The 18,891-nt window shown below is 43.0% G+C and overlaps 1 protein-coding gene across 1 annotated transcript in view; it reads left to right on the plus strand.

The window, feature by feature from the left end:
• Nucleotides 1-18,891, plus strand: part of slc8a3 (solute carrier family 8 member 3) — a 471,668-nt gene that overhangs the window by 285,046 nt on the left and 167,731 nt on the right. The window lies entirely within an intron of this gene.

The following is an 18,891-nucleotide window of genomic DNA, read 5'->3' on the forward strand; positions in this document are numbered from 1 at the left end:
GCCATAGGTATATAGGGATGCCAAGCCACTGCAATCCCAGTGGTTTGACATCTTTTCCTGCTCATCTGCCCTGTCCTCCTCTGCCCCAGTCACAACAAACACAGAATCCCCCTCATCCTCACCTACCACCCCTCCAGCCTCCGCATCCAAAACATTATCCGCTGGCATTTCCGACACTTACTACAGGATCCCACTACCAGACACATTTTCCCTTCTCCTTCCCCTCAGCCTTTCACGGGGACCACACCCTCTGCGATTCCCTCGTGCACTCATCCCTCCCCACCCATCGCACCTTCACCTGTGGCCATAGGAGGTGCAACACCTGCGCCCACACCTCCTCCCTCACTATGGTCCAGGGCCCTAAAGAGCCCTTTCACGTGAAACAACACTGACTCACTGCATCCCGTGCACCCTTTGTAACATTCTCTATTTCATAGAGACTGGGCACAAACTGGGAGATCACTTCACTCAGCACCTCCTCTCTGTCCACAACTACAACGACTCCCAGTGTCCAACCATTTCAATTCTGAGTCACCCTCCCACACTCACATGTGTGTTCATGGCCTTATGTATAATCCCACCCTGACCATCCGCAGATTGGAGGAACAACACCTTATCTTCCATCTGGGCACCCTCCAGCCAGCTGGCATTAACGTTGACTTTACTGCTTTCCACTAAACCTGCTCGCCTTTCCTTTTCTCCCCTCCCCAGTTCTCGTCTTTCCAGTTCTCCCTACCTTCCCCCTCACCCATCCAGCCATCCCTCCTCCCCCTCATCGCTGCTGTCCCCTTTCTCCACCTATCATCTTCTGCCTTTGCCAGCCTCTCTCCCTTCTACCCTTTTGTTCAGACGCCTGTGGCTTTTTCTCACACCTTTTTTTTTTTTTTTTTTTTTTTTAAATTTTTTTTATTTTTCACACCATAAATCACATTAGCCATGATATACACTATTTCTTTTCACACATATACAGTGACTTTTTCTCCCCCCCCCCCTTTCCTCCCAAACCACCCCCCCACCCCCCCCTCTCATCCATTTTAGGTATACAATCTAGGTTGCATTAATCCAGTCAGACAATGTTGTCATTCAACAAAATTACACCAGAAATTCTACTGAGTCCATTCTTTTCTTTCCTTCTCCTTCTATCAACTTAGGTAATGTTTGTCCCCGGTAGGTTTTCGCTATTGTATTTAATGTAAGGCTCCTATACTTGTTCGAATATTTCAATATTATTTCTTAACCAATATGTTATTTTTTTTTTCTAATGGAATACATTTATTCATTTAAATTTGGTAGTTTCTTCCTTTTAATTTGGTTATGTATTCCATTAATATTTAAAGACATATAGTTCAGCGTAGCCCTTTTATATTTTGTTTATCTTCTCTTTCCGTTTTTCCATCATTACCTTTCCTCCTTTTCCATTTCTGTTTTCTTATTTTCAACTCTTCATAAGACAACATTCCTACAACATCTAACATTTTCCTTATTCTCCTATTTCTATCTTATTTATCCCCAATCTCCCCTTCACCTCCTGAGTTGTCCTTTATCCCTTGTCGGACAACCACATCTCCCCTCTCCATTTGGATTTGCGAATCCACTCGCAAGCGTCAACTGATTGTGCAGTGACCGCTATTTCCCCCCACCCCGCCTCCCCCAGAAAAGATTTCACTTTTCATATGTCACAAAGGTCCCTCTTTTAATTCCCTCCTTATTCTCTCTATTCCATTACCTTCCCTTATTAATTCTTGTCTATACTATCTATATTTTCCTCTAAGTACAGATACATTCATGTATGCTCATTGTCTCTATTCACTCTTATACCTCTTTACCTGCATACATATCAATCGTGATCATTTTTACTCTCATTACCCGTCTTCTTCCCTCAGTCTATTTTTGTCTTTACCCACATACATATCAGTCGTGATCATTTTAACTCTCATTACCCGTCTTCCTCCCTCAGTCTATTTTTGTAATTGTTCTGCAAATTTTCGTGCTTCTTCTGGATCCGAGAATAGTCTGTTTTGCTGTCCTGGAATAAATATTTTCAATACCGCTGGATGCTTTAGTATAAATTTATACCCTTTCTTCCATAAAATCGCCTTTGCTGTATTGAACTCTTTTCTCTTCTTTAGGAGTTCAAAACTTATATCTGGATAAATGAAGATTTTTTGCCCTTTATACTCCAGTGGTTTGTTGCCCTCTCTTACTTTTTCCATTGTCTTCTCCAGTACCTTTTCTCTTGTAGTATATCTTAGGAATTTTACTACAATAGATCTTGGTTTTTGTTGTGGTTGTGGTTTAGAGGCCAATACTCTATGTGCCCTTTCTATTTCCATTTCATGCTGTAGTTCTGGACATCCTAGGGTCTTAGGGATCCACTCTTTTATAAACTCCCTCATATTCTTGCCTTCTTCATCTTCCTTAAGGCCCACTATCTTTATGTTATTTCTTCTGTTATGGTTTTCCATTGTATCTATTTTTTGAGCTAGTAGTTCTTGTGTCTCTTTAGTTTTTTTATTAGATTTCTCCAATTTCTTTTTTAAGTCTTCTACCTCCATTTCTGCTGCTACTGCCCGCTCTTCCATCTTGTCCATTTTTTTTCCCATTTCTGTTAAGGTCATCTCCATTTTAATTATTTTCTCCTCTGTGTTGTTTATTCTTTTTCTTAAATCCTTAAATTCCTGTGTTTGCCATTCTTTAAATGATTCCATGTATCCTCTAATAAGAGCAAGTATATCCTTTACCTTGCCTCTCTTTTCTTCTTCTATTTCACCATACTCTTCCTCTTCTTCTTCCTCTGAGTTGACCATCTGTTGTTTCTTTGTTGCCCTTTCCTCCTCTTCTATCTTGTTTCTATTGTCTTCTGTGGTCTCTTCTTGCTGCAGGTGTTCTGCAGCTGTCGTTGCCGGCTGTGGAGATCGACTCCCCAGCTGGTCCCCCCTCCCGTCGGTGTGTTTTTTTTCATTCGCATCGCGCATGCGCGAAACTTCGCGCATGCGTGTTTGCGCACTTTTGTTCGGCTCTGCGAGCCATTTTTGTAGTCCATTATTTACCGACCTGAGGGAGCGGGTTTCTCTCTCCGCAGCGGGCCTCTTCGGACAGGTAAGGCCTTCACCTTTTTCCTCCTTTGTCTTCTCTTCCTCTCTTCTTACCGTTGCTTTCGACTTTTCTTTTTTTGTCGCCATCTTCTTTCCACCTTTATACTCACTTTTCTGTAACTTTTATTTCTGTGCCTTTGTGTTTTCTCTTGTTTTTCCCGACTTTTCTGGAGAGGGCTGGAGTTCACCGTCCGGCCACTACTCCATCGCGTGACTCCTCGCTTTTTCTCACACCTTGATGAAGGGCTCTTTACCTTTGCTACATAAAGGGCCCTGTTTGACCTGCTGAGCTTCTCCAGCACTGTGTGTTTGCACTGGAATCCCAGCAATTATACATTGTGATGCCTCATTCCTCTCCTCTGCCTCACATCAAAAATAATGGGAGCTCTAAAAGTTCATACTGGTTTCCTTGAAATTTTGCAATGTGCCACCAAAGCTTGATCAGTTATTTTGCATTAAAATGCACTATGAAACATCTTCAAATGCTTCTGGTTTGGGGGCACACTGCTTCTTCTGATGCACCCTATGGAGTCCTTCATGCTTTGATTTGAATACCTAACAACAGTACTGATCCAAAACTAGCGGAGAAGAAAACATTAAGGTTAGTCAAAGACAAATGCCTATTATATTTTGTCTCTGTTAGCTAATAATTAAATCTTGCATTCCCATGCTAAGTATTGTGTAATTACACTCCAAGCTCAAATCTCTGCCTACCTAAGCCACTTTTGGAATAATTTCATCAGTAGCTTATATGATTGTCTGTGCTCAATGATATTTGCTTACAATCTCCATATTGCCATAAATCATGAATTTTTTTGCATGTATTTCAGATTCAAGTCATATTGTGTGGAAAATGATGGTGCACATTTCAATATTTCAGATTTATTGTCAAAGTACAGACATGACATGACATACAGTCGTGAAATTCCTTTTTCCTGTGGGCGAGGTAGAATTACCATTTATTGCTCACGCAAAAGAACTGTACTCAACATACACAAATAAACAAATAAAGAAATGTGAACAAACTGACTGCAATACAGAGAAAATTTTAAAAATCAATAAAGTGCAAAAGTAAGGAGTCCTTAAATGAGTCCCTGATTGAGTTTGTCATTGTGGAGTCTGATGGTCGAGGGGTAGCAGCTGTTCCTGAACCGGGTGGTATGAGTCTTATGGCACCTAGACCTCTTTCCCCGAGAGTAGCAGCGAGAACAGACCTTGTGCTGGATGGTGTGGATCTTTGACGATTCCTGCTGCTCTCCAACAGCAACGTTCCCTGTAGATGTTTCCGATGGTGTGGAGGTTTTATTCTGTGATGTCCTGGGCTGTGTCCACTACCTTTTGCAGGAATTTTATGCTCAGGGGTATTGGTGTCTCCATACCAGACCGTGGTGCAGCCGGTCAGCAGATGTTCTACCATACCTCTGTAGAAATTTGCCAGGGTTTCAGATGTCATTACCAAACCTCCGCAAACTCCTGAGGAAGTAGAGGCGCTGATGTGCTTTCTTCACGATGGCTTTAGTGTGTTGGATCCAGGAAGGATCCTCTGTGATAGTGACTCCCAAGAATATAAATTTGCTCACCTTCTCCACCTCTGATCCCCTAATGATCGCTGGATCGTACACCTCTGGTTTTCTGTTCCTGAAATCAACAGTCAGTTCCTTGGTTTTGGTGACATTGAGTGCAAGGTTGTTGTTGGTGCACCATTCAGACAAGTTTTCAATCTCCCTCCTGTATCCTGACTCATCCCCTTCCTTTATACAACCCACTACTGTGGTTTCATCAGTGAATTTGTAGATGGTGGTGTTGTCGTACTGAGCCACACAGTCACAGGTGAAAAGCGAGTAGAGCAGGGGGCTAAGAATGGAGTTTTAAAGTTCTATGTCATCCATGAAGTGTGTAATCATAATGTGCAACTTGTGTGTTAATTTTGAAAATGCTCTGACTTTCGAGCTGTAACACACCTGATCAGGATGGTGCATTCAGCTAAAGATTGGAGGCAGTAATCTAACGAGCATACTCACAGGGTAGTTCTGGATGAGAAAAACTGTTCACTTCTTCATCCAAGGAAATGCTCAGGTCAATCTGTTTAAAACCATTGGCCCTTCTAATCTTCCAAAATATTACTCCACTAGTCCCACTCACCTGCACCCATTCCATAACTCTCCAGACTTCTCCCATCCATGTATCTATCCAATCTATTCTTAAAGATTGAGTCAACCTGCATTTCCATGTCAGATGGCACCTCGTTCCCTGCTCCCACCACTCTCTGAGTGAAGTTCCCCCTAATGTTATCCCTAAACCTTTCCCCTTTCACCTTAAAGCCATGTCCTTGTGTATTTATGTCATAATTTAAGTGGAAAGAACCTACTCACATTTACTCTGTCTACACCCCTAATAATTTTGTAAACCTCTATTAAATATCCCCTCATTCTTCTACACTCCAAGGAATAAAGTCCCCAACCTGTTTAATCTTTCCCTGTAACATACTGTGTATGTCCTACCTTGGTTTGTCCTTCCAAAATGCAACACCTCATTAAATTCTATCTGCCATTTTCTGGCCCATTTGGGAACTTTGAAAGCCTTCCTCACTGTCCACTATACCTCTACTCTTAGTGTCATCAGCAAGCTTGCTGATCCAATTTCCCACATTATTATCCAGATCATTGATATAGACAACAAATAACAATGGTCCCAGCACCAATCTCTGAGGCACATCACTAATCACAGGCCTCATGTCTGAGAAGCCACCATCCACTGCCTCTCTCTGTCTTCTCCCAATTTCGAATCCAGTTTGCAACCTCTCCATGGATACCTAGTGTCTGAACCTTCTGAACTAACCTCCCATGCAGGACCTTGTCAAAGGCCTTAATAAAGTCCTTTCTTTGACAACTTTCCTGGTGATCTCCTTGAAAATCTCTACAAGATTTGTTAAACATGACCTACCACTCACAAAGCCATGCTGGCTGCCCTTGATCAGCCCTGTATATTCGATCTCTCAGAACACCTTCAATAAATTACGTACTACTGACATCAGGCTCACTGGGCCATTATTTCCAGGATTACTTTTGGTGCTTTTTTTTAAACAATGGAACTACATGAGCTACCCTCCAATCCTCTGGCATCTCAGCCTTAGCTAAGGACATTTTACATATTTCTGCCAGGGCCTCTGTAATTTCTACTCTAGTCCCCCTCACCTTCCGAAGGAATAACATATCCGGCTCTGGGGAATTGATCTACCTTTATTCTCTGTAAGGCACCAAGCACCTCCTCCTATTTAATCTCCACAAGTTCCATGACACTTCTGCTTGTTTCCTTTCCTTCCTTATACACGATTCCAGCTTCCTGAGTAAATACTGATGCAAAAAAAAATGTTTAAGATCTCCCCCATCTCATGAGGCTCCACACCTTTTAATCTTAACATCCTTGTAGAAATCCTTTGTGTTTACCTTCACATTATCTACCAAAGCAACCTCATGTTTTCCTTTTCCTTCCTGATTTCCTCCTTAAGTATTTTCTTACATTTTCTATACCCTTCTACTATCTCATTTGCTCCTTGTTGCCTATACCTGCTACACACCTCTCTTCTTAACCAGATCACCAATATCCCTCGAAAACCAAGGTTCCCTCTGTCTGTTAACTTTGCCTTTAATCTTAACAGGAACATGCAAACTCTGTACTCTCAAAATTTTGCCTTTGAAGGCCTTCCACTTACTGAACACATTGTTACCTGAAAACAACTTATCCCAATCCACTTCTCCTACATCCTTTCTCATTTACACAAAGTTGGCCTTTCTCCAATTTAGAATCTCAACTCGAGGACCAGACCTGTCTTTATCCATAATTAACTTTTAACTAATGACATTATGGTCACTGGGCCCAAAATATTTGCCTACATATACTTTTGTCACCTGACCTGTCTTGTTCCTTAATAGGAGATCCAGTATTGCACTCCCTCTCATTCTACTGTGAAGGATTATATTATATTATATTTATATTGTTTTTGAAGGAGATCAATTGTGGAGTTAGTGTAGGTCACAAACAAACACAAACACTTCACAAAACAGATCTCACTTAAAATGCCAGAGCTCTGCTCGAGCCAGACAGTCCAGGCTCCGAGTGCCTTTGCAAAAACTTTGAAGAAAACCTATAGAGAATTCACAAGCAGGTGTTAATTGGACTGATGCTGTGGAGTAATGGGATTATTGTTTTGAAAGTAACAGATAGAAACATAGAAACATAGAAGATAGGAGCAGGAGTAGGTCATTCGACCCTTCGAGCCTGCTCCGCCATTCAACGAGATCATGGCTGATCTTAAAGTTCAGTACCCCGTCGCCGCCTTCTCTCATAACCTTTAATACCATTATACTGAAGAAATATATCTAATTCCCTCTTAAATATATTTAATGAACCTGCCTCTACTGCCCTCTGTGGCAATGAATTCCACAGATTCACCACCCTCTGGGTAAAGAAATTCCTCCTCATCTAGGTCCTAAATGGTTTGCCTATTATCCTCAAACCAAGGCCCCGGGGGTTCTGGATTTTCCATTCATTGGAAACATCCCATCTGCATCCATTCTGTCCAGTCCTGCCAGAATTTTATATGTCTCTATGAGATCCTCTCTCAATCTTCTAAACTCCAGCGAGTACAATCCCAATTTGCGCAATCTTTCCTCATAAGTCATTCCTGCCATTCCAGGTATCAGCCTGGTGAATCGCCTCTGCACTCCCTCCATTGCAAGAACATCCTTCCTTAGATAAGGTGACCAAAACTGCACACAGTACTCCAGGTGGGGTCTCACCAAGGCCCTGTACAGCTGCAGTAAGGTATCCTTGTTCCGATACTCAAACCCTCTTGATATGAAGGCCAACATACCATTTGGCTTTTTAACCGCCTGCTGTACCTGCATGCTCGCCTTCAGAGACTGGTATACAAGTACCCCTAGGTCTCTCTGCACTTCCCCATCTCTTAATCTATTGCCATTCAAATAGTAATCTGCCCTCCGGTTTGTATTACCAAAGTGGATAACCTCACATTTATCCACGTTGTAGTGCACTTGCCATGTATCTGCCCAGTCCCTCAATTTATCCAAATCACACTGGAGCTTCCTGACCCCCTCTTCCGTGCACACAACCCCTCCTAGCTTAGTGTCATCTGCAAATTTGGAGATATTACATCCAATCCCCTCATCCAGATCATTAATGTAAATTGTGAACAGATCCCTGTGGCACCCCATTGGTCACCGCCTGCCACTCAGAAAATGAGCCATTTATCCCAACTCTCTGTCTTCTACCTGCCAGCCAGTTCTCAATCCACATCAATACTTTGCCCCCAATCCCATGAGCCTTGATTTTGAAAGCCTGTCGTTTATGCGGGACCTTATCGAAGGCCTTTTGGAAGTCCAGGTACACCATATCCACTGGCTCTCCCCTTTCTATTTTATCTGTCACCATCTCAAAGAATTCCAATAGATTTGTCAAGCACGATTTACCTTTTGTAAATCCATGTTGATTCTGTTCGATCCCTTCTCTGCTAGTCATATGCTCCGCTATTACATCCTTAATAATGGATTCCATCATTTTGCCCACTACTGATGTAAGACTCACCGGCCTATAATTCCCCGCTTTTTCTCTACCCCCCTTTTTAAATAGTGGGGTAACATTAGCTACCCTCCAATCCATGGGTACTGATCCTGAGTCTATCGAGTTCTGGAAAATAATTCTTAAAGCATCTGCTATCTGAATGGCCACTTCCTTAAGTACCCTAGGATGTAGATTATCAGGCCCTTGGGATTTATCTGCCTTCAATCCCATCAATTTCCCCAAGACCATGTCCTGAGAGATACTGATTTCTTTCAGTTCCTCCCTTGCATTAGTCTCTATGTTTCCCAACATCCTTGGGAGGTTATTTGTATCCTCTCTTGTAAAAACAGAACTAAAGTAAGAATTTAATTGGTCTGCCATTTCCTTATTCCCCATTATATATTCCCCTGATTCCGACTGCAAAGGACCTACTCTGGATTTCACCAATCTTTTCCTCTTAACATATTTATAAAAGATTTTGCAGTCGGTTTTTATATTTGCTGCAAGCTTACTTTTGTAATTTATTTTTGCTCTCTTGATTAATCCCTTTGTCCTCCTTCGGTGCATCTTGAACTGCTCCCAGTCTTCGGTTGTGGTACTTTTTTTGGCCAATTGATATGCTCTCTCTTTGGACCCAATGCTGTCTCTAATTTCCCTTGTTATCCACAGTTGAGTCACCTTTTTTGGTTTATTTTTATGCCAAACTGGTATAAACAATTTTTGCAATTTCTCCATTAGATCTGTGAATACTTTCCATTGTCTATCCACAGTCAACTCCCCCATAAACACCACCCAATCAATCTTACTCAACTCCCGTCTCATACCATCATAATTCCCTTTATTTAAATTCAGGACCTTACTCTCGGTTTTAATTTCATCACTCTCCATGTCGAGTGAGAATTCGATCATATTGTGATCGCTCCTACCCAAAGGGCCTCGTACAACAAGATTGTTGATTAGCCCCTTATCATTGCATAATACCCAATCTAAAATGGCCTGCTCCCGAGTTGGTTCCTCGACATATTGGTCTAGATAACTGTCCCGTAAACATTCAAGGAATTCCTCCTCCTCAGTATTTTTACTAATTTGGCTAGTCCAATCTATGTGCAAATTAAAGTCTCCCATGATGACAGCTGTTCCCTTATTGCACATTTTTCTAATTTCTCTTTTAATGCCTCCCTCACCTCTACACTACTATTTGGAGGCCTATATACCACCCCCACTAACGTTTTCCACCCCTTGCTATTCCTCAGTTCTACCCATATAGATTCCGCATCTTCCGAGTTGATATCCTTTCTGTCAATCGGACTCAGAAGTTTGGGACCGGTGCTGCAATCTGTCTGGTTGTACTTCACTATTCTAAGAAGGCCATGTGGTTTTGCAAGCAGAGAGAGAGAAAGAGAGAGAGAGAGAGAGAGAGAGAGAGAGAGAGAGAGAGAGAAAGAACTGGTTTCTGTAGTCATGGGAAGCTGGCAGCTTGTTGAAACCCCATTTTGAAGATGGGTTGAGTTCTGAATTCAGCCTGTTGAAAACCCTTGTGGTACAAGCAAGAGGAAATGGCTGGCTAGAGTGTTTCACCTGAAATAAGGGAAACAAAAGGAACTCTGTGGTGACCTGCAGAAGATGGGGAAATTTTCTTCGGCAAGGCACTGAAATGACTGATGAAAGTAAATCAGTTTGTGTTTATCGCACGAGCAATGAATCCCTCTCTGAAACTGACAAGAACCTTCCTGAGTGGTAACCATTTAATTATAAGCACCAGAGCCTGGTGAAAATTCATAAATGTTAAATTTTGTGCACAGTATAAGAATTGCCTGATATTGGTGAACTTGGAGGAGTGAGAAGTAAGATTGGACTGTGAATCAAATAACTTTTCTGCACATATACACATTACATACATATGCACTTAGAATTAGAAGTGGGTTAAGTTAAAGTTTGATCCTTTTTTATGTTTAAACAAAATTAAAAATAACTTTTGTTGAAGTAACCATTTGGTATTGGAGTCCTCTGTGCCTACAGCACTACCTCTATGTATTGATTTAGAAAACCTGAACACATTTGACAAACTCCAAACCATCCAGCTCTTTTACAATATGGGAGTCCCAGTCAATATGTGTAAAATTAAAATCCCCTACTATCACAACCTTATGTTTCCTGCAGCTGTCCGCTATCTCTCAACAGATTTGTTTCTCCAATTCTCTCTGACGATTGGGCGGTCTATAATACAACCCTATCAGTGTGGTCACACCTTTCCCATTCTTCAGCTCCATCCATATGGCCTCTGTACACAAACCCTCTTGGCTGTTCTGTCCAAGCAGAGCTGAGATATTTTCCCTGACTAGCAATGTCACTCCAACCCCTTTCTTCCCTCCCCGTCTATCACATCTGAAGCAACAGAACCCCGGAACATTGAGCTGCCAATCCAGACCCTCCTGCAACCAAGTCACACTAATAGCAATAATATCGTAATCCCGGCTGCCAATCCATGCCCTAATCTTGTCTGCCTTTCTGACAATTCTCCTTGCATTGAAATAAGTGCATCTGAGAACATTTCTAACATGTTCAAACCTTTGATTTCTGGCTCTACATGCAGTCCTTGCATGACCTTTATCCTTCTCCACCTCACTATCTGCTCTAACACCCTGGTTCCCATCTCCTTGCCAATCTATTTTAAAACCACTATTTTAAAACCACCCCCTCCAAACAGTCTTGTCAGAACAGGACCCACCTTCCTTGGAATGGACCCCTATTGTCCAGAAATATGAAGCCCTCCCACCTGCACCATCTCTATAGCCATGTGTTTAGCTGCATTAACTTAGTATTTCTACCTCACTAGCATGTGGCATGGGTAGCACTTCTGAGATCGTAACCCTGGAGGTACTGTCCTTCACCGTTGATCCTAACTCCCTGAACTCTCTTTGCAGGACTCCTCATCCTTCCTACCCACGTCATTGGTCCCTACGTGGAGCACGACATCTAGCTGCTCACCCTCCCTCCTGAGAATGCCAAGATCTGAGATATCATGGACCCTGGCACCAGGGAGGCAACAGACCATCCGGGATTCTTGATCCCCCCTAACTTTCGAATCCCCTATCACTACTGATCTCCTCTTTTCTTTCCCTTCCTGAGCTAAGGGTCCAATTTTGGAGCCAAAAACTTGTCCCTGGTAGGTCATTCTCATCAACAGTATCCTAAACAGTATACTTATTGTTGATTTTAATAGCCACGGGGTGCTCTGCTCTCTCTGTCTAATCCCCTTCCCTCTCTTGACAGTCACCCAGCTACCTGCCTCCTGACTTTTTGGGGGTGATGGTACCCCTGCAACTCCTCTCTATCACCCTCCTGAATGATCCAGATATCTTCCTACTCCAGCTGCAGATCCCTAACAGTTTGTCAGGAGCTGCAGCTGGATGCACCTTTTTGAGGTGTAGTCATTAGGGACCATTATGCTGTCCCAGATTTATATGTATCTCTCAATGAACTTATCTACTTGAATTTTAAGACTTCTTCTAGAATGCTTACCACTAAGCATGCGAGGTCAGCTCCCCAGATCAAAAAGTCCAGTGCCTGTAGCCTTCCCACACAAGTCAGCCTGATACTGACTATCAGTCTAGTGGCTATTTTCTGCAAAGCTTCAGAACTTCTCCCCTGCTCCCATATGTCAGAACTGGATGCAGACTTCAAGCTGCAGCCCAATAATATGATCCTCATCTCCACTGTTACGGAGACAGAAAACATGGATCAGGCCCATCAGCCCAACTAGTCCATGTTGGCATTCTGGGCTAGTCCTGTTTGCCTGCACTTGGTCTTTATCCTTCCCATCCCTTCTTTCGGACGTACTCTCTATACCTGTTTCTCTGGCAATTTGTTCCAGCTGTGGACCATCCTCTGAGTGAAATAGTTGCCCCTCAGGTCCCTTGAAATACTCTTTGTCCTCTAATTGGAGGATCATCTATGCTGGGAGAAAGACTGGCCATTCACTCATGATTTTATAATCCACCAAGAGGTCAACCGCCCCCCCCATTCATGGAATTAAGACCCAGCTAATTCAACCTCTCCCTATAACTCGGTGGGAAAATGGCACAAGCTAAATGTCAGCCATAATCAACCTATTGTGAAGCAGGCTTGGATGGCCTACTCCTATTAAAAGGTAAAAAGGTAGCAGTCCCATTATTGTCACGTAACACATTTAGAATGTAACGTGAATGAAATTCTTCAACTTTTGTCTACCGTAAGGCAGACAGAGAATCGCCACTTTGTCCAGCGCCCATCACAGAGATGAGGCCCCAGCGAGGGGAACACACATGTCCACCCCCCCCCCCACCCTCAGTTTACAAGGGCAGCGCTCTGACCACTGAGCTATCGGAGCCTCCAACCACAATAACTGCTGGAGGAAGTCAACAGGTCTCCCCTGTCGAATTATGGCCTTTTGCTCCTGCCCCCCCACCCCCGCCCTTTCTTCCTTCCGCCCCCACCCCCCATCTCTTTTGCTCAGGCCTCAAATCCTTTGGATGCTGCCAAATCTGCCGTTCCTCCAGCACTTTTGTGCTTTTACTACAATCGTAGTGTCTGCAGACATATGCAACAACCCAGCATCATCCATGTGAAGACTTCTACTCCCCCAAAGCAAGATTGATATTTCTATATATGGTATTGCCAGCAACATCCACCTTCCCTGTAAGAATAACTTTTAAAAAAAGGTAAAGCAATTGGAACTCATAGAGGCTGAGGTTCAGTCGCAAACTGGTGTATTAAATGCAGCATCTTGTGGAGGGAATAAAGTGGGCAGGGAAATAAGCCATTGCAGCAGAGGTTGCCAATGAGCTTCCATTACAGGTTCAATTCCTGTACTATCCCTCTCACAGACTGATGTCTTCTTTTTTACAAAACGGAAGGCCATCATTTTTTTCTATACCCTGTGTGTAAGGTTAGTATTCTGGGAATATCCAATGCAGAGTGTATGAGAATGACATCGATTTCTGGAGCTCACAGATATTAGTCAGTATTTAAAAACCAGGCTTCAAATGAACTGGTGTGAGATTTCCCTTGAGTATTGTGTGCTTTGAATCTCAATGTCAGGGAACATTAAATTAAACATGACACCTATTGTGACTTGTTTTTTTAAACACATATATTTATCAGTAAATATGTAGATTGTGTTGTTAAGTGATTGTGTGCCAGCATGGTTACCATGGATACAGGGGTCGGATGATAGATTCCGAATTTAGCAGCTGAGCAGGAGGGAGGCTTGGTCTCCACCAAAGTGCAGGCCCCCAGTGGAAATGCATTGAGTACTGCGCACGAGCTGCAAGTGGTTGCCGTATTGTTATTTAAACGCCTTCCTAATTGTATCTGCGCTGTATCTGATGGAGGAAATCTGCAGAGGCTGGGGTTGAGTGGTGAAGGAGAGCAGCAGGTCACGCAGCATCCATAGGAAATAAAAGGCAGTGGGCTTTTCGGGCTTGAACCTTCTCGACAGGGCTGTGGAAATACCAAATTCCTCTAGCTTCCTGCCCCCCTCCGATCAGAGAGCTACCTTTCCTACCCTCTCCCTCTATCCCTTCTCAGCTCCTTCCCTTTCCACCTTCCCACCTGTACCCACCTGGTTCCTCTTGCCTTTGAATTTGGCCATCTGCCTGATTTTTGTGATTCCAGCCTGAAATGTTGATTACCTTCTCTTTCCCTTATAAACACTCTGATAATGGTGTTGGAATGCCTTTCCAAACCACTGGTGTGTGGGGACATTTAATGAGCATTCTCTGCTAATATATCATTCCTCTGCAATTATGTTTAATTAAAACTAGGTGTAAGGTTCTCTGATTACCACTGAATATTAAACCACTCTCTGACAGCTCTGCTACTCCCTCTACTAGTAACGACTGGCGTTTCTGAAACTTTCAAGATTCAGTTTATTGTTGTGGTTAAAAAAAAGTGTCACATTACAGGAATTTGCCTTTTTCCTGCTGTAAGGCAGACAGATTTGCCATCGGCAGAAATTGCCTGAAGCACCTTTTGCAGTCAGAGAAAGAGAAGCAAAAGAGAGTCTCCTCAGAATCACTGAGTGTTCGTGGATTCATCTCCAGCACACCCCCAACTTCCGCAGCCTCACAAGAGTCCAGTCCATACCATCAGCAACCCGAGCTCCAGATCGTAATCTCCTATAACATTAGGAACCCTTTGGCAGCCTCAACCCCCTCTCGATCCCTGGTACCCCCTTCAGCTAATTTCTAGCCAGTCTCAAGCTGTCCACTGGCTGGTGTGAACCCCTTGACTGCAGTCTCCAGCATCTGAGTGGGTTCTTCGCCAACAATCCTTCAATTGCAGACCCCCCCACCCCACCTCACTGGTCCGCCGCTGTGGTCTCCATCCCACGGGTCATCTCCTCTGCTTCTCCTTCTCAGGCTGGGGAATGGTTTTCCTATTTCTGGTACCCTGGACCAGACTTCCGCTTCTCTGGAATCTGCCACCCCTCGTGGATGCTGTCGATCTGAAGGTGCTGCCATCTTAGAGCGCAGATCCCATGGTCATGGGATTTTAAATAAAGCTACTGCCAGCTCCTTTAACAGGTCATTGACACTGGTGGATAGCCATCTCCCTTAAATTAATTTTAAAAAGCAAACATTATGCACTTCTACCAGCCCTTAAGGAAGCTGAACTAAAAATAGATAACAATACTTGGCCTGGATGTTATTGCAAAAGAATGACGTGGCATTTTTGAACTTGAACCCATCACAAATGGAGAATGAAGGCATTGGAAATGAAATGCCTTTCTGTTCCACCCCACGTGCATTCCTTGCTGAGTCATGATGGATGACCTTGACCCGAAATGTCAACTCTTCAATTCTCTCCACTTGTTCTCCAATCCAGGCAACATCCAGGAACTGCTCACATGAACCACCCGAGACTCTCATGTCCACAAAACAAATTTATTTATTTGTATCTATGAATACTTGTCCTGCATATGTACTGTTTGTTTGTATGTGTGTGTGTTTTATGTCTGGTTGTGTGTCTGCGTGTTTCGTACCGAGGCCCGGAGAACATTGCTTCAACGGTTGCACGATGTGAATGGGAAGGGAAATGAAAGGGAAGGTTGAGAATCACTGCTCTAGACCCAATTGTTACTGAAATATTTTGCTTGAGAAAAATTGTCTTTGGTCCATTTCCTTTGGAGTTCTGAAACCGTGAACATAACGAGTCAATAGGGACAATTAAAACAGTGGTTTTCAAACTTTTCCTTTCCACCCATATCCCACCTTAAGCAATCCCTTACTAATCACAGAGCACCTATGGCAAAGGGAATACTTAAAGTAGGATGTGAGTGGAGAGAAAAAGGTTGAGAACCACTAGTTTAGATTGTTAAGTTTATAAAGTTTAGCACAACAGTATGGGTTGAAGGGCATGTTCTGTGCGGTAATGTTCTGTGTTGTTCAATTCTATTCATATCCTACAAGGTTCAAAGCAAAGCTGCAAGCTTGCACCCATGACTCTCTCAATGCTTGGGGTTGATGGCAGCAGATACTTGACTAGATCTGTGCACCATTTGCCCTCAGAGTGACTTTACATGTTATGATAGGACCTAACATTACCTGCTTATTTCACCACTGATCATAAGGAACTGATTGTAAGGGAATGGTGGCAGGAGAATACAAGCTGTATTACTCCTTTTTTTTTAAATTTTTTTATTTTTCACACCATAAATCACATTAGCCATGATATACACTTTTTCTTTTTCACACATATACAGTGACATTTTCTCCCCCCCCCCCTCCTCCCAAGCCACCCCCCCACCCCCCCCTCTCATCCATTTTAGGTATACAATCTAGGTTGCATTAAACCAGTCGGACAATGTTGTCATTCAACAAAAATACACCAGAAATTCTACTGAGTCCATTCTTTTCTTTCCTTCTCCTTCCATCAACTTAGGTAATGATTGTCCCCGGTAGGTTTTCGCTATTGTATTTAATGTAAGGCTCCCATACTTGTTCGAATATTTCAATATTATTTCTTAAACTATATGTTATTTTTTCTAATAGAATACATTTATTCATTTCTATATACCATTGTTGTATTTTCAGATTATCTTCCAATTTCCAGGTTGACATAATACATTTTTTTTCTATTACTCCTGATGTTGAATCTGTCCTCAACTCCACAGGATGAGGCGGAGAGTTCCTAGACGCCCTGCTTCCAAAGCATGGCTTATTGCTTGTTGAAATCATTCATGTTAAGTGGAGTACAGTTGGGCCTTTGACTCACATCAAGCCAATAGTGGGTGGATTTCTCCCACAGCCAATTGCTGAAAAGGAACAAGATTCAATTATGTCTGGATATCATAAAGAGCAAGGCATTCTGACCCACAATTTATTTTAGCTCAATTTCTCTGACAAATCCTTTCTGTTCTTGGTGGACAAGGACAAAGTCAATATAGGAGTTAATGAAATAAAACCCTGTCACACAGTCTGCCTGGGCAGTCTCGAGATACGCACAGAACAGTCAACTTTTGACTTTCGTTGAGCTCCTTTGCTCTGACTGGTGCTGCAAATGGCCATCCAATTTAATTCCACTCACCATTCCGACCCTGACATGGTCAGAAAAATAAAGCTACCTGTAAATTGGAGGCCCAACACCTTTTATTCTGACTCCAACCAAAGGGCATTAACATTGACTTCTACAAATTCAATTGAACCTCTCCCCTGGCTGTCTCTCTTTCCCTGTTCCTTAGTCTCCTCCCCTTCAGCTCCCCACCAGCTCAATTCATGGAGCCATCCTCTTCCAACCCCCCCCCCACCCCTCCCCGCCCCCCCCCCGATCACTTGCCAGCTTTCTACCACCCACCTGTAGATGCCACTTGCTACATGACCTGCTGAGTTTCTCCAGCACTTTTGGGCATTGCACTCGACCCCAATGTCTTTAACTTTTGACTTGGGGGGGGTCTCTGTGGCTACCCCGTGGTCTTTGGAGCAGTTTGAAAGATGGCTTCAGAAACACTCTTCAGGTTTTTTTCCAGTTTTCTGGGGGGATGAGGCTCTTTTTCTTAGGGTCTTGGGTGGGTTGGAGGGCTTCTTTTCTTTTCTATTATCTTTTTCAACTTGTAAAAGCCATGTATGACGAATTGTGAATGAAATGTATGTAATGTAATTGATTGCATGGCATCTATAAATAACATTTTAAAAAAAGAAACACTCAAATATCTTGCTAAAGGGTTCCAACATAAAACATCGACCAGTCCCCTCACCCCCACTGATGTTGTTTGACCCTCTGAGTTCCTGTAGCAGAATGTGCTACCAACCAGATTCTTTTCCAAAGCAGTAACTTGGATAATTTTCTTATTTTTCCTAAGATGTAGTCCATAGGATATTAATAATTAATGCATTTCATCACAACATTTAAGCTGTGGTGTCTGCCTGTACAGATCGCATCTCAGTCACTCAAGATGAATACAAGTAAAGGCATTGCCTGAAAAATTGACTCTGTTTTGAAATAAAATGTCAAATTAAGACCATGTAAAGAATACAATCCAAAAAGGTGGAAAAGCAAAGGCTAGCCTCTTCAGGGGATTCATGCGAATTGATGTTTTGGAGAGATTCCTTCACGCAACAGCTAATTGATCTGAGACTGGAATAAATGATGCTGGCTTGTCTAATTTGTCAGTGTGGATTTAGCAATCTGCTCACTGTAGTCTGAGTGCTTGATCCAGGTCCAGTCACAGGGAGCTACAGGACACATGCAAGCTCTGAGGCCAATTTGGGGAATGATGCAGATGTTGGAATTGGAAGCAGAACACAATTTGCTGGTTGAACTCGGTGGGTCAGGTCGAGCAGCCTCAAATGGATGGAAGAGAACGGTTGACGTTTCAAGCCAGAACTCAAGACTGAGGAAATTTAGCAGAGAAGATGGGTGAGGTAGGAGGGGTGGGTCAGGGCCTCATGTGGGATTGGTTCACCAGAGGCTCTATATTGGCAGATGTCGGACAGAGAGGAAAGGAGTAGGAGGAAGAAGACAAATCACACAGGGTGCAGTGGGTCTTGAAATGACAAAGGCTGACATTGCTGGGATCTGATCAGCAGAGAAAGTGAGATGTGGGGACAGTTGAGATTTAAGGGAAGGCTTTACTTCCTGTGAATGCTGTGTGACCTGCTGAGTTTCTCCAGCACCTTTGTGTATCAGTCTTGACCCCAGCATCTGCAGATGTTCTTGCTTAACTGGAAACATTGGG

This window comes from Narcine bancroftii, chromosome 2 (assembly GCF_036971445.1).
Source record: "Narcine bancroftii isolate sNarBan1 chromosome 2, sNarBan1.hap1, whole genome shotgun sequence".
NCBI lineage: Eukaryota > Metazoa > Chordata > Chondrichthyes > Torpediniformes > Narcinidae > Narcine > Narcine bancroftii.